The sequence below is a fragment of the Oreochromis niloticus genome, linkage group LG20 (genome assembly GCF_001858045.2).
Source record: "Oreochromis niloticus isolate F11D_XX linkage group LG20, O_niloticus_UMD_NMBU, whole genome shotgun sequence".
Taxonomy (NCBI): domain Eukaryota; kingdom Metazoa; phylum Chordata; class Actinopteri; order Cichliformes; family Cichlidae; genus Oreochromis; species Oreochromis niloticus.
In genome coordinates, this window is record NC_031984.2 from 27,629,265 (window position 1) to 27,642,808 (window position 13,544).

The window sequence follows — 13,544 nt, forward strand, 5'->3', positions numbered from 1 at the left end:
CATGCCTGTCTGCTAGATCTTAGATCAGATCTAAAGCCATTTGTGATTTGGAGATGCAGGCTGCAGATTGTGTCCGATTATCCCAGCTTGGTCACTAAACTCCAGTCTTCACTTATCAATGTGTAAAATTCAAGACTGGTCCCAACAAGGCAAAACTGCATAGCCACACAGTCCCAGCGTTTCCCACAGCAGCAGCAGCAGCAGCAGCAGTGAAAAGAAGTGGATAAAGGATGAATGAGTCTGTGCTTATCGGGTCTCCGGTCTCCCCCAAGCTGGCGTTGTTGTTGGTAGCCATGACAACGGAGATAGTCCCAGCTTTGTAAATAAGGCCCCAACACCCACAAAAAAGAAAACAGAAAGGCAAAAAAAGGTCGGGATTCCCGGCGCAGACCGGGAATCCCCTAGCAGACCGAAGCTCTAGACAGGACTCGGCATGAGTGAGACTCGAACCATCGCCCGTCTGTACTTCAAGGTGCCAGGGCCGGCGACAAGTGCTCTGCGCCACCTGCCAGGCGTGGAATTAGTGCAAATGTGGTATATTGACTTCTCTGAACACGAATTATTTTGAAAAGGAAAATAATAATTTAATGTGAGGCAAAACATGTATGGTGCTCGGTAAAGATGACACGCCGACTCACTTCTTCTTTTTTTGTTTTTTTAAATTTTTTTTTGTTTGAGAAAGTTGTTTTCATCTTAAACCATTGTCAGTGACGTCATTCTACGCGACTACCACAGGTAAGGAAATGCCTGAATCTGTAGATCTTTTCTTTCTTTTTGTTGTGTAAAACACAAAATCCCGAACAGTCAGCTCACAAAGTTGCAGGTTGGTGGCAATTTGGCAGAACAGCCAATGACTTAAATCATTTAGGTGCATATATCTTGCCACAAGACATGTGCGCTAAGCTAGCTAGTTTCTGTTAGCGAATCAAGTTCAAGCTCTCACATATCATCATCCAGGGTACAGTCATATGCTGATGAGGAGATCCCATGCAGGTAACATCAAGGCAGTGTAACAAGTTAAATATGCACTATTTTAAGCTATTTCCTAATATCTAACCATTATGATAAATGTTTGCCTGCAACTGACACAGCCAACACAGATGTCATTGAAAAAAACAAAAGCCTGTGATAACATGTTTTTGTTTTTCTAGAATAGAAGAAGCACATTTTAAAAAGCCAGTAGGAATAAATCTTTGTTGTTCCTGCATGATTAGAATGAAGTAACAACAAGTCTGGCTGGAATAAGAAGTGGTAATCTGTGTACTGTGCTAGTGATCTGCATAATTCACCTTAGATGTCATCTGTTTGGATGGCTGAAGTGGGCTAACGACACAGCTAATTTCATCAGGCTGCTAATGAAACATCTAAATGATAGATGGTTAACTACACAACGGAAGCAAGAGCATTACAATCACTTGATTTAATGAAAGATTTTCCCCAAACTTTTGATCCAAATGAGCAAAGTACTGCAACCATCTGAACCTTCTAGGTGTTACATGTTACAGTGTTGCACTCTGCCAGCTTTAAAAATGGAAAGTCTTTGTGTGGTTTACTGGGTTCTGTAAATGAGGCTCCTTTCATTTGTGAGCGTGTTGTTCTTCTCTTCCCTTTTGTCCACCCTTACAAGGTGAAGGTGCTGCCCACCCATGATGCCAGCAAGGTGCGTGCAAGTGGATCCGGCCTTAAAACCACTGGAGTGCCCAGCTCTCTGCCAGTGAAGTTCAACATTGATGGCAAAGATGCAGGTGAGGGACTGCTGGCAGTGCAGATCACTGTGAGCGCATGTGATCTGCTATTCCTCTTTGAATAGTACGCTGGTTGCCCCCGGAGTTCGAGTCTCCGGGAGGAAATCCTGGTGGTTTGAGGCCCAGGCTTGTGTTGGGTACGGTCCATCACAAGGACATTGGCTCGAGCGCGCTGTTGGGGAGAAGCCGGCCCAGACCTGTGTTCGATCCAAGTACGCCACAGGGACAGCGGTTCGGGTACGCTGTCGGAGTCCATTTCTGCATACTATAGTGCACGGAGTGGTGGTGTTCGTTCCTTGGTCCGTAGAAGGCAAGGGCCTCACGGGGGACGCCTCGTGTAGTAAAATGGGATCTAGATCCAGTAGAGCGGCAGACGTTTCACCAGGCGGCAGGGACAAAACTCAATGTGTGACTGTATGTAAGAACTGAGTAAATGTGTGGTGTGTAAGATTGCAGAGAATGGTTGTGTGGGAAAAGTTGATGTGTGTGTAAAAAAAAAAAAAAAAAAAACAGTGAAAAATTGGGTTCAAAATGTTGAAATGGGGAACAAAAAACAAGAAAGAAAAAAGAGGAGTGTAAAGTCGTCTCGTCTCCAACTAGCGGAAGGTGGTGGTCCTGCAGACCACCAGCTCCCCTAGTGTGGACACACAAAAAATTTCTTTTTAGCAGAATTGTTGATGAAATAAGTAAAAAAAATAGGAAGGGTTTGGTGATTTTCAATGTAGAACAACTACAATCTCTCTGGGTTTTTAAGAAAGGGGACTTCAGAACCAGAGAGGGGAGACGTGTTTCTTTAAGCAATGAGAACAATGATCAAAATGTCTCAGTGTGTCACTTGCAGGTGAGGAACAGACCCGGATCAATTTTCCACGTGCAGCAGTCGGAAGAAAATATAGGTTAACATCATTAGAAACACTCAAGCCAAGTTTTGGCTGAATTGTTTTACAGCTTAACTTCCATGTGTTTGTCACCCTGAGAAACAAGCTCCAAGAATCTCTCCTGAAGACAAGAAATGCAGTTCCAGAACAACGAGATGGATATCAAGAGCTCACAGCAGTGTCCTGAGCAGTGAAGGTCCAGCAGCAGCAGCAGCTGTGCAAGACAGCGACAGCAAGGAGAAAAATGGCATCATCATGACTGGATGGATGGATGTGCATTTAGAACGAGCTGCAACTTCACTGTGTGTGAATGGACCTTTGAAAAGACTTGACTGAGTTGGACATTGCCACTTTTGGAACAAAATGGCAAGATGAGACAGTGGAAAACACAGGACAAAGCTGAAAGACAACTGACTCTCACTGGACTGCTGCAAGGGGAGAGATGAGATGAGACCACAGTGGAAGGAGCAGGGGAGAACATGGCTGTTTTAGTGTGGGAAATGAAATTTGGGTTAGGAAACTGGGAAGAAAACGACTGCCTTGCGTGGAGAATTGAAAAGTGTCTGGAGCACCGCAAAGAGGAGAGGTACACAAAATTACACAAACAGAAAAATGCATTGATCCTACTAACACAACACCATGCAATGAAGCTCATGAAGACCAAATAGTATTTAAGCATGCATTGCTGTACCATCATCTTGTCGGTTCACTTAGTGGGTTAAGAAGTGATACATAGACTAGTGAACTAGTATTATTTTGGGGAAGGATGATTGAATTATTGCAAGGGTGAACAGAATGCTGCAGGGGTCAGATGAGTGGGGACTAATAGATTCTTGAGTTTCTTGTTTCTGATGTGTGGGGGAGGTCTTATCATGGCACACATCTGGGTACATGGGGAAAACAAAACTCATTATCTAATAGAATGTTGTTGTGTGAGGTGTGTGACTGGTGGATGAAAGTTTTGGGGATTTTGCATTTCCTTTGGTACCACTTTGAAACTGCCAATCAGTTTGTTTTGATCTATCATTCTAAGAGCATGCTTAGACAACTTCTAAAAAGAGGCCTGATTTTTAACAGTGCACTGAGATTTTTGTTTGGCAATTTTCTCTTTGAAGCAGGCCTGCAAGATCGGGATCGAAAGCGCTACACAACATGTTGAACAATCGCAAGTGAGTTTCTCCAAAAAATTAAAATGGGCTCGGGAGAAAGCCACTTATTTGGACAACCAGAAAACAAGTCCCTGCCAAAAGGATTCAGCGAGGTAATCCAGTCTAAATTCTTTTTTCTTTTTGAAATGACGTCATTGCTGGCAGTAGAAACTTATTGCGTCACGAGGTTCTACTGTCAGCAAATAAAAATGGGGACTGACTGGACTGACAAAACCTTGACCTGACAAAAGGTGGATGTATGTATGTATGTTTCTTTTACAGGAGCAGAAAGATGACAGCAACAGGTTGCATGGGCTTTTAGGCCGTGCTGATTTAACCTTTTAATTGCCACTTTCTATGTCTTTGAATTTACCAGCGGTGTGTTATTCATGACCTTGTATTGTTTGCAGTGCAGAGGTCACTGTGAGAAAGTGTGCATAACATCTATTTTCCACAGCAAAGGTTAATCGTGGGATCTAATCACATGATTTACAGCAGGACACACCACTGGCTAATGTTTTTTTTTTTCATTATGACAGGGCCTGGAGTGAAACTACTCCAGGGGAGAAGCCCTGTGAATTTTTAAGAGACAATGCACAACTTCATTGTGCATGTCTAATTGTGCTAAGCTGACATAGGGCAAAAGAGGGTTTTCCGTGGAAGCTTCATTTTTAAATTTCAGGGACCGTGACATGAGAGATATGGAAGGATTGACTGAGGTGCAGATACAGACCATGACCAGGAGAGAATGCTTCACCAGGACCAGTGAGAAGCAGGACCATCTGCAGACAGCAGACAAACAACAGTGGGCTGCACCACTGGGCTTCCAAAGGATTGTCACGAGGAGATTTTGAACAGCAAAATCTTAAAATAAAATGAAAAGTTTCTACGTTGACGTTGAGGAAGACAACTAAGGTGTACGACGTGCTCTGCCTTAAATCTACACCCGCGTTGGAACAGAAATCGAGGGATGAAGAGAGCATGCCAAGCTCAAAAAGTGACAGCACAGAGGGAGACAAACGTTGGAATTATGACTCTGTAAATGGCACAGACACCAGGAGCCATGACTGTGACTGGAATGACCACCTAAGGATGTTTCACTTTGCCATGCAAAGTACTCTGACACTATGGAGAAGACCTTTCCTCTGTATAATTGTTGTTGCCATTTGCATGTGAGAGCTTAGATTGTGGGGAGGATTAAAGATGAACAAAGGGTGGTGGGAGAACAGTGAAGTGAGGATACACAGTGTGAACTCCTTTAAGTGTACAATAATGTTGATGTGATATACAGAATGTCAGGAAAGAATTCTGGTATTAATGTGATTCTTGATTTAGAATCAAAGGGTGGGATTGTAATGGAATTTCTTTCACTTATGTATAATCACGTTATTGTAATGCCTTGGTGATTTAACATGTCTGACACTCATACTGTAAGACAATGGTGGGGTCTATTTAGGAAGTTGGGGGAAGCAGACAACTCCACAGGAGGAGAGTCTTTTGTCTCTTCGAGGACTCTGGAGGTAGCAAGGGAGTGTGAACCTTAAGGTGTGAAACAGCTGTGTACTGCCTTTTGTTCCTGTGGAAGTATTTAACTGAGAGCCATGCTAGGCTCAGTGAGACTCTGCTGACCCTGCCCCATGGTCATGCAGGCTCTCCATCAAGCTTGGTTGCATGTTCTGTGTGTGCTTTGATTAAAGAATGTTAGCTACCGCTCATCTGCAGGCTTTATTTAAGTGGAAACTTCCACAACAGAAGTCAAAGTGGATCAGCTTCCTCACTTTGTTCAATGATTTCACTCCTCTAAATCACACTGATCCCACTTTGCTAACTGTACCAGTTTCCATGGACTGCAGTAGCTGCTTCAAATAACAGCCAGATTCCTCGACCGCTCTCTAGTTACAGCCGTCGTGGTCTGCTGTGTGGCAGGTAGAGTGTGGACTCAGATGCAGGACACAGAAGGCAGAAATAACTCATAAAGTTCACTAAATGTTTACAAACGTCAAGAAGTCACAAGCAAAGAGAGACCACACCATGACACATGTTTAAACAAGGAATGTTTATTCATCAAAACTAGTTATTAATCAAATAGACCTGTTCAAAGCACCACAGTGGTAGAACGATATCACACAGCACCGTCACATGATATTAAACAGAACTGGCAACAGGGCTCTGTAGAGTGAGCGATCATAATGAAGCAGTTTAAGTTGTGATTCAACCTGCTCTTCATATTTCAGGCCACCAGATGTCACCAAAGACAACTGTGTTGAAAGTTTCAAGTAATGAAACCTTTTCAGTAAAAGCTTCAGAAAGCTTTATTGGCCATCAGTAAACAAAACAACATCAGAGCAGGACAGAAACAAAACAGACTGAAGCAGGACTCCAGGAGAACAGGACAAAACAGCAATGAGGGGTTAAATACATGTAGGCAGAGTGGAGACAGCTGAGGAAAAACACACAGCTGAACTAAATCCGATACAAAAATGCTGAGGTGTAATTAAACACTAGACACAGGAGACACGGGCTACCAGAATAAAACAGGAAATAACTGAATGTGGGAACAGAATCATGGACTTGACACAATTCAATTCAATTTATTTATACAGCGCCAAATCACAACAACAATCGCCTCAAGGTGCTTTATATTGTAAGGTAGACCCTACAACAATACTGTGGCGGAGGTGTGGTCCGTGGTTCGGCTGCAGGGGAGGAGTGGTGCTGGGGAGGCAGGTGAGAAAACAGCTGGTGGCGTTTGGTCTGATGACAGTCTTCTTTCCCCCTTTTAGTGAGACGGGAGAGGAGAGAGGGGCTGTAAAAAGCTGAGACGGGTGCTGTCTAGACTGAACTGTCACAAAAAAGTCAGAAATAACGTAACATCTCGCTGTATCGAGCCGTGTGTGTGTGGAGTGCATTCTACAAATACATACAGAGAAAAACCCAACAATCATATGACCCTTATGAGCAACCACTTGGCAACAGTGGGAAGGAAAAACTCCTTTTAACAGAAAGAAACCTCCAGCAGAACCAGGCTCAGGGAGGGCAGCCATCTGCTGGGACCAGTTGAGAGAAGGAAGACAGAACAAAAGACATGCTGTGAGAGCCAGAGATTAATAAATAGCATGATGAAGTGCACCCAGAGGTTGCCCTTGTTCAAAATTAAAGTCTACAAATCAATAACATCACACTGGCCTATGTTTATATACAGTCTATGATTACATGTCAGTGAGATCTTGGAGCTGCCAGTATGCAAAGCTGCAGCTTTAGAATTTAGGCTCTGATCCTTTTTTCCACCATTTTTATTTTTCTTCTTCCTTTCATCATTTCCTCTTATTGTCCCTTTACATACTCTTTGCTTCGCTCCAGTCTACTGCCAGAATTTCGCACCAAGCTTCAAGGAAAGCGAAATGAACGCCATCGCCATCACCTCTCTCTTTCTAGTCCCTGTCAGTACTCTTGCTGCAACATTTTGGATTAACTGAAGTCTTTTCAAGGTGTTTTTTAGGACAAACTGGCTGAAACTCTTCAAATAAGCCAATAAGCCATAACTCAGAAAGATCAGTTGGAGAAAAAGACTCAATATCAATGATACTCAAAGTAGCTGCAGATAATGTTACATCTGTGAAATGATCATGAGTCATTTTTTTTCTCTAATGGTTAAAATTTTATTTGTGAAGAAGTTCATGACGTCATTACTAGTTAAAGTTAAAAGAATCGTTGGCTCAACAGTGCTCTGACTCTTTGTCAGCCTGGCTGCAGTGCTGAAGAGAAACTTAGGGTTGTTCTTACTTTCTTCAATCAGTGATGAATAGTAAGATGTTCTAGCTTACGGGGGGCTTTTTAAAGTTTTGATCTAAATTTCCAGCTGGGATGGACAAGGCTAAACATCAGGCTTTCAAATAAATTAAACTCTGTATTGATCTTTGTTTAATTAATAAGCTGGTGTGGAAGATTGCTGCCACACCGCCTCCTCGGCCTGTGCTTCAAAGGCTCTGATAGTTAGTATGACTCAGGGGTGTTAATTCATTGAAACTTACATAATCATCCTGCTGTAACCAGATTTCAGTAAGGCAGAGTAAATCGATTTGTTGATCCATTATTAAGTCATGTAATAACTCTTGGTGCTGTTGAGGATACTGTATTGTTCTTTCTTATTTTATTTTTTTACATTTAAGTCTTTTTTTTTTGCTGGTTTTTAGTTAGTTTTTGTCTGTTTGGGAGCTGACACAGTCTCTATGGAGATGGGTTTTAGGGGGATAACAGTAGGAGAGAAGCTGCAGAGGTGTGTGAGACTGCAACTCTGCTTACATGTCCCAACGCTGGATAATCATGTTTCAGGGGATTCATAAATTTGCCAGATTTCTAGAAATAAGAGCTGCTTCATCCAAAGTGGGATTGTCTCCCAACCAGACCAGGTTTCCTCCAGAAAGTTTCCCAATTATCTATCAAGCCCACATCATTTCTTGGACACTAGTCAGACAGCCAGCAATTTAAGGAGAACATGCAGCTAAACATGTCACTCCTGGTCTGATTGGGGAGGGGACTACAGAGTCTGACATTGTGTTTGCAAAGTTACACACTGATTCAATATTGATTTTAGTGACCTCTGATTGATGTAACCGGGTGTCATTATTGCTGATGTGAATTATATTTTTACTGAATTCAGGTTTACCGTCAGCCAGCAGTTTTAAATTTCCCTCAGTGTCGCCTGCTCTGGCCCTGGAAGACAATTGACTATGGTTGCTGCTGTCTTCACGTGTCTCAGAAAAGAATCACCAATTACCAGAGTTTGATCCCTGGCGGGTGTGTCGCTGAGTGGGAAAACAGTTAGACACATGAACAGGTTGGTGGCGCATCAGGGCTTCTGTTTATGCTTCCTCCTGACCGTCACCCAGCCATCATGTTTTCCCGTCTGCTCAGGATTACCTGCTGGGAGACAGTTAGCAGGGCCTACGCCACCTTCCACTGCTCCGGCTACAGGGGCCTGACCAGCTACGGGTTTTCAAGGGTGGGATTTCCAGTGTCCAATTCAGCAATCCAGGCCTCCAGAGCTGCAGAAAGGCTACATTTATTACAAGTATCATTACTGCTCATTAAAAAAAGAAAGAAGCAGAACTGCTTCTCCAGAGTCAGAGGAGTCTTCCACAATAATTGGGTTTGACATATCAGGTTAAATAAAGACTGCTGAGGAGGAAGCATGGCTTGGGCCCATCTCAGAGCTCACCCTCGCAGCAGGATAACCATGAATGCAATTTTTGCACAGTCTGAGGAACAATTCTCCTCTGTTGATGAAACACTGTATGAGGAAACCTCTGTTCTTTTCACTGGTAAAACTTCAGGTGTAGGAAGAGGCCTCTCCAGAGGTACAACCTCCCTGAGCTGTGCTGCTGACCATGTCCATCGTTTTATGACCACAGTATACTCATCTTATAACGGATGTCAATCCAGCAGATTATCTTTGGTATGTGGTGGATCAGGAGATTTGCAACATGGATGCAAAGCCGACAAATCTGAAGCAACTGTGTGATGCTATCATGTCAATGTGAAACTAAATCTGCGAGGAATCTTTCCAGGTCTTTGTTGAATCTGTGCCACAAAGAATTAAGGCAGTTCTGAAGGTGAAAGAAGGTCCAAACAGTACTGGCAAGGTGTAACTAATGAAGTGGCCAGTGACTGTATTTAGTGTCTAGATGTTTTTTTCAGTATTTTATTCACTTAATAGCAGGACAGAATACCACATGACTGTGGCCTTGTGTTATACCCTCTCTGCTGCAGTGATGCTGCAGACAAACACAAACATGATCAGACATTTAAGAAGAGCCTCTTAAAGATGAAGGTCTGTGTCTCTTAAACACATAATCCAGTTAAATCTAATTTATGCTCGTTAATGCCCCTCAAACTGTAACTTAAAGTAATAGATTGGTTACTGATTAATTACAGAAGTACGTTTGTGAGCATAAAGATGTAAGCCTTGGACCATCGGGATGAAATGTGGTTGGGAAACTTAACAAGCATTGACAAAGCTTCATCAGTAGCTCGAGCAAGAGCTCAAAACCTTCGATCACCACGGGTGGTTAGCAGACTGTGGTTGCACCATGCAGCCTAACAACATGCAGTAAATTGCAGGTTAAAGCAGTCTGCTTACACATTGTTAAACGAGGGAAGGGAACTAATGTGGCTGTCACATTACCCTTTTGTCCCATTTCATCCCAGGATTTGATTAAATTGCTGCTCACTTTCTACAGTACTTAAAACTGATCAGTAGGACCTGAAACTGCAAACATTCAAACATTCAGGCCAAGTAAGAATCGGTTGTTGAACGTATTAATCTTCTACAATAAGCAAATGAATAAATAAACAGGAGAAAGCTACAGTACTGCAGAGTCATGCAAGTTTTTGACAGGGAGGTTAAACTCGTGCAAATTAGCTTCACCCAGGCTCATGAAAACACTGATAGCAGATCATTTGTGTCAGTGTGTCAGGATGGTTTATATTTGAGCTTCTTGTTCACACAGAACAATTTTCTTCATTTTTTAACGATTACCAAAGTCCGTGAATCCCCAAATTGTTCAGTTGTTCTTTTTGCTCCCCATGAGGTCACTTTCACCATGTGACAAACACAACACCCCACTGTACACACTCGGGCCACCAGCAACTTTCTACATCCTCAATAAAAAGCTGACAGGTTGCAATGATGTTCTGAATAACTTATTAAGAAAACAACTAAATGCACAGAAAATATTATGAAAACTGGTTTATTTTATATCTCCTAGTTTGAAATGAAGCAATAAAAACATGTATAAAACATCACAAACTGCAATATTGTACAAATGCTTACGTCCTGCTGATGCAATGGAGACATCTTCCAGTGACAGGCTTCATCCGTGTGTGTGTGAGGAGGCTCCTAAACCCACCGACACAGAAGTGCATGTTCACAACTCCCTCTGTGCAGGCGGGGTCAGGACCCCCTCACCCTGGGGGAGGAGGGGTGGTGCTGTGGCCAGTCAGGTATGAAGTGCTGAGAGTGGATCGTTGGTCCTCTGTGCAGCTCTGTCCACTCTCAGCTTCCCTGCAAAGCAATAACACACGAAAGACATCATTTTAACACAAAACAGCATTTCCATTGTTGGTAGCTGCAGCATGCTGTTAAAATGCAATTTTAAACTCAACATATACACACAATAACTATAAATAAACTTAAACCTACAGTACTGTAGGTGATGATGATCTGAAACATGTAAGTGTGATAAATATGCAAAACACTAGGAAACCAGGAAGGGGGCAAACACCTTTTCACATCACTGTAGACGTGATTACAGAATACCTTTTACATCCTGGATTACAATAGGATATCCATCAACGGCAGATACTGGTCTCCATGACACACAGATACTGGAGTGGTCTGAGAGAAAGGAATCTGTGTCTCTGGACCAAAATGACTGTACGTGTAGTGCTGTAGAAACAATACTGCCCACAAACCTTGATGTTTCTATATGTGGAAACCTTCAAGTATGCATATCCTCCTGTAAGGGTAAAGTAATGGGACATTTGCACTTTTTGCATGTAAGCCTGTCGGTCTTAACTGGAAGTTGCACTTGAGCTGTCTTGGCATCTTTCCCTTGTTTGACTCACCACTTTTGCCCTGAGCTGAACCGCTGCCTCCTTCTCTGTTGTGGTACTCAGCGGTGACCAAGATGCTGTAACGTGCATCTGGCTGCAGTGACTCCAGCATCACCTGCTTCTCTCCACCAGGGACCAGCACCTGCAGACAACAAACAACACTATCATCCCAACACAGTCAGAACTCATTTCAAGTTTTGGGACTTATGGAATTTCTGGAATTCTGACACATGACAGCCGGCTGAAGCCCAGAAGAGGTGAAGATGTGATGACTACGACCCACTCGCAGTGTGATCCTGGCTATCAGCTCCAGTCAATGCTGTGTAGGACACGTGATACTGGAGGACATGAGCATTGGGAGTACCCAACTGATCACCATGCTGACGGCAGTCTCATCAGAAACCATGAGGCTGGTTGGGCCTCCACCAGAGCCTGCAGCAACATCATAGAAGAGATAAAGTACCACAGCTAACGACACTTAACACTCACTTTGCTCCTTTATAGGAGGAAATTATTTTGGCAGCAGAGCAAAGTGTTTTTTTAGAAAATAAATGTCAAGTATAACAGAGAATTTGATACTTTGATTTGATACTTTAACCTCACTACATTTATTTCATAGCTCGGAGTTCTAGTTACTCAAAGATGAGAATTGAGATGTGAAATTTAACCTTTAAGTGACTAGTACTTTCAGAACTGCCATCAATTACACAATGAAGTTCATTGACGTACAGGTTATTGTATTAGTAATGCTATATTGTACATAGAGACAGAATATGACATGAAGGGCTACTGACCACAGAAAAGTCAAAGGTAACTGGGCCTATAGCCTAACGGGAGAGAAACAAGCTTTCTGCGATTCTATCTGTGTTTTTGTCTCATTACTGTCATATATGTCCTATCATTAAAACACTGGCTTCTAACAACTAACAGTGTCTCGAAAATAATTGAATAAATTAAGAAATAATATGGCTGCATGACTCAAATGCACGACTTGTAACTTGTGTATTTTTTAGGCTGAACACTGCTGCTAATGTGACTTCGGTAAATGGTTTCAGGCTCTCCCTCCTGAGTTTGGTTTTTTTTGTTTGTTTGTTTTTAAAATCTTGTGAATAAATGTATACAAATGTGTGTGATTAATCACAATGTGTTAGTGTGTAATCACCCTGAGACATGCATGCCTGTCTGCTAGATCTTAGATCAGATCTAAAGCCATTTGTGATTTGGAGATGCAGGCTGCAGATTGTGTCCAGATTATCCAGCTCTGGTCACTAAACATCCAGTCTTCACTTATCAAATGTGTAAAATTCAAGACTGGTCCCAACAAGGCAAAAACTGCATAGCCACACAAGTCCCAGCGTTTCCCACAGCAGCAGCAGCAGCAGCAGCAGTGAAAAGAAAGTGGATAAAGGATGAATGAGTCTGTGCTTATCGGGTCTCCGGTCTCCCCCAAGCTGGCGTTGTTGTTGGTAGCCATGACAACGGAGATAGTCCCAGCTTTGTAAATAAAGGCCCCAACACCCACAAAAAAGAAAACAGAAAAGGCAAAAAAGGTCGGGATTCCGGCGCAGACCGGGAATCCCCTAGCAGACCGAAGCTCTAGACAGGACTCGGCATGAGTGAGACTCGAACCATCGCCCGTCTGTACTTCAAGGTGCCAGGGCCGGCGACAAGTGCTCTGCGCCACCTGCCAGGCCGTGGAATTAGTGCAAATGTGGTATATTTGACTTCTCTGAACACGAATTATTTTGAAAAGGAAAAATAATAATTTTAATGTGAGGCAAAACATGTATGGTGCTCGGTAAAGATGACACGCCGACTCACTTCTTCTTTTTTGTTTTTTTAAATTTTTTTTTGTTTGAGAAAGTTTGTTTTCATCTTAAACCATTGTCAGTGACGTCATTCTACGCGACTACCACAGGTAAGGAAATGCCTGAATCTGTAGATCTTTTCTTTTCTTTTGTTGTGTAAACACAAAAATCCCGAAACAGTCAGCTCACAAAGTTGCAGGTTGGTGGCAATTTGGCAGAACAGCCAATGACTTAAATCATTTAGGTGCATATATCTTGCCACAAGACATGTGCGCTAAGCTAGCTAGTTTCTGTTAGCGAATCAAGTTCAAGCTCTCACATATCATCATCCAGGGTACAGTCATATGCTGA